This window comes from Dromiciops gliroides, chromosome 3 (assembly GCF_019393635.1).
Source record: "Dromiciops gliroides isolate mDroGli1 chromosome 3, mDroGli1.pri, whole genome shotgun sequence".
NCBI lineage: Eukaryota > Metazoa > Chordata > Mammalia > Microbiotheria > Microbiotheriidae > Dromiciops > Dromiciops gliroides.
In genome coordinates, this window is record NC_057863.1 from 384,417,269 (window position 1) to 384,421,095 (window position 3,827).

The 3,827-nt window shown below is 37.6% G+C and overlaps 1 pseudogene; it reads left to right on the forward strand.

The window, feature by feature from the left end:
• The first annotated feature begins 771 nt into the window (after positions 1-771).
• Positions 772-1,467, forward strand: LOC122747649 (annotated as a pseudogene).
• Positions 1,468-3,827: the final 2,360 nt, after the last annotated feature.

Genomic DNA, 3,827 nt, shown 5'->3' on the forward strand with positions numbered 1-3,827 from the left:
GAACATTTAAACAGTGATACCATAAAGAATCATATTGCAGGGGGCAGCTAAGTGGTGCAATGGATAAAGCACTTGCCCTGGATTCAGGAGTACCTGAGTACAAATCTGGCTTCAGGCACTTGACACTTACTAGCTTTGTGAAAGTGAGCAAGTTACTTAACCCTCATTGCTCTGAAAAAAAAAAAAAAAGAATCACATTGCAATGAACCTACCAACACAGTCTTTGATGTCAAACATCTGATTGTTTGCATATGTAATGATGCAGTTGTATAATCAGACAGGAAGCATTCACCTTTCATGGTAGAGAATGTTATAGACAGGTTTAAGTTCCAAATGGAACACAAAGGGGAGACTAAAGTTTCTATCAAAATCATGTTTCTATTGTGCTCTTAACCAAGATGAAAGAAATTGCCAAAGTTTATGCCGGTAAGGCTGTCACAAATGCTGTCATCATTATACTAGAACCTACTTTAATATTTCCCAATAAAAGACCACCAAAGATTCTGGAACCATCGTTCATCTCAGTGTGATCCAAATCATCATTGAGCCAACCACTGCTGCTTATTTCTTATGGCCTTGGACAAAAGGGTTGATGTCAACATAAATATGTTGAACTTTTTTTTTTTTTTTTAGTGAGGCAATTGGGGTTAAGTGACTTGCCCAGGGTCACACAGCTAGTAAGTGTTACGTGTCTGAGGCCGGATTTGAACTCAGGTACTCCTGACTCCAGCGCCAGTACTCTTATCCACTGTGCCACCTAGCTGCCCCAATATGTTGAACTTTGAACTTGGAGGTGGCACTTTGATATTTTCATTCTTTTTTTTTAATTTTTGAGGCAATTGGGGTTAAGTGACTTGCCCAGGGTCACACAACTAGTAAGTGTCAAGTGTCTGAGACCGGATTTGAATTCAGGTCCTCCTGATTCCAGGGATGGTGCTCTATCTACTGTGCCACCTAGCCACCCTGATATTTTCGTTCTTTTCATTCAATTTGATGTCTTTGAAGTCAATTCCACATTGTAAGATACCCACTTGGGTGGAGAATACTTTGACAATGATGTGGTCAACCATTTCATTGCTTAGTTCAAGTAAAAGCACAAGACAGACCTCAATGAGAACAAGAAGACTGCCAGCTATTTGTTCACCATTTGTGAACATCCAAAGAGCATTCTGTCTTCCAATACCCAGGTCAGTTTTGATATTGACTCCCTTAGTGAAGATAGGAACTTCTATACTTCTATTATCCATTCCTATTTTGAAGAAGTAGCTGAATGCTGACCTCATCTGAGGTGTACTGAACTCTGTGGGAAAAAGACCTAAGGGATGCTAAGCTAGATAAATCATAAATTCATGATGTCAACACAATGGGTGGCTACACTCAGATCCTCCAAATCCAGATTTTTTACAGAACTTCTTAAATAGCAAGAGTTTCAACAAGAGAATCAATCCAAATCCTAGTTATGCCTAAGGTATAACTGTCTAGGCTTCCATCTTCTCTGGAGATAAATCTGCGAATGTATAGAACTTGCTGCTATTTTATGTCACGCTTTTTTCCCCTTGGTATTGAAATTGCTGGTGGAATTATGATAGTTCTAATCAATATCATCATCTCTACCAGACAGAAACAGATCTTGATCTTTATCTACTCAGATAACTGACTTGGTTTGCTTATTCTGGTTTATCAAGGTAAGAGAGCAATGGCAAAGTATAACAAACTTCTTGACAAGTTTGAGCTCGGAGGAATACCCCCTGTCCCTAGGATGTTCCTTATATTGAAGTCACATTTGACACATGCTGACATTCATACAATGTTTCTGCTGTCTATAAGAGACAAGAGGAGAATAAGATCACAACCACCAAAGATAAAGCTAATCTGAACAAAGATGTTGAGTCTCAGAAGACTTCAAAAAACAAGACTGAAGATGAGAAGTAGAGAGACTAGAGTCTTCCAAGAACTCTCTTGTCTCTTATGCTGTCAACAACAAGACTACCATCGAGGATAAGAAATTCCAGTGCAAAATTGGCAAAAGAAAACAAACAGAAGACTTTTGACAAATGCAAAGAAATAATCAACTGGCTTGATAAGAGCTAGGTTACTGAGAAGGAAGAATCTGGGCATCAGCAAAAATATTTGAAGAAGTTCTGAAACCTCATCATTAGTAAGCTATACCCAAGTGCAGGGGCATGTCACCTGGCAACTTCCCAGTGAATAGTGTGGCTCAGTGTGGAGGTGTTTCTTCTGTACCCACCACTGAAGAGGTTGACTAAACACACCAGAAGAAAGAGAATTCCATGTAGTTTTCAAAAACATCAAATGAATTAAATGTATAGCCAAGGCAGTGGAAATTTAAAAGTAACATTTAAACTAGTGTATAAATCTGGGCATTCTCAATACTTGAATGTGTGCAGACAGATAGTAATGAACAACATTGGACTTTATCAATATTGTTAACAAGTAGAAATACAATTCTTGTCCTGGAAAACAAAATCTTTTTTTGAAAATTGGTGCCATAAAAAATAAAATTAAAAAAATGGATTTGGGAGGTACCCCTAGGGTGGTGGTAATAAACTGCATAAAGATGCCTGAGGATGACATATTGACTTAGAAACTACATATTAAAATTATATATGTTCTGTTTTATTTTTTATTCTATTAAATACTTCCCAATTATACCTTTTCTTTCTTTTTTTTTTTTTTTTAGTGAGGCAATTGGGGTTAAGTGACTTGCCCAAGGTCACACAGCTAGTAAGTATTACATATCGGAGGCCGGATTTGAACTCAGGTCCTCCTGACTCCAGGGCCAGTGCTCTATCCACTGCACCACCTAGCTGCCCCCCAATTATATCTTAATCTATTTTCTGGGCCCCCTGCCCACATATTTGACACTCCTATTACAGGGAGAAGAAAAAAATTATGATAATTCTAGGTTCTATTCAGATTTAGTGTCTTTCTAATACCCCAGCAGAAGGTTCCTTTAGTTCCAGTCCTTACGGCAGATTATCACCATTCTAGGGGTATCATTAGGTATCTCTATCACAGGCTACATAAAAGCATCATTTGTAGGAATGTGACAGTGGGCAATTTACATAATAGCTCTGAGTCTTAGATTCTATAGCCTTCCTCCTTGAATTCCAATCTCACTTGAGATTTTTGTCCTTTTCTTTCACCTTACTTCTTTATACACTATATTTCATACCTCTCTGCTTTACCTCTTCGTTTAATTTTTATTTGCCAGTCCTTCAAGGTAATGGGATTATATTCCAACTGGCTACTGTAGGCTCTAGTCTTTTCCTAGGGCAGCTAGGTGGTACAGTACCAGGTCTAGAATTAGGAAGACTCAACTTCCTGAATTGCAATCTGGCCTCAGACACTTACTAGCTATAATACCCTTGGTAAATCACTTAACCCTGTTTGCCTTAGTTTCTTCATCTGTAAAATAATCTGAACTAGCAAATGGCAAACCCCTCCAATATCTTTGCCACAAAAACCTCAAATGGGTTCATGAAGAGTCAGATATGACTGAAACAACATAACAACAACAACAACAACAACAACAACACATTTCTTACCATGGTCAAGATATGGCTCCTACTCCTTAGCAATGCCAAGAAATACTTTTTTAATAAAGTTTTTATGATATTAAAGAATCAAAGGTTGAAACAAATATAAACAATCATATATTATAGAACTGTCAAGCTGAAGAATATTAGGCCTTTCATCTCTAGATGAGATGTACTCCATTTTGGTAAGAATTGCTAATATGAAGAAAATTCTTTGTCAAGTTTAAGGTACTTTATGTAGGTTATGATGAACAGGATACTATCAGA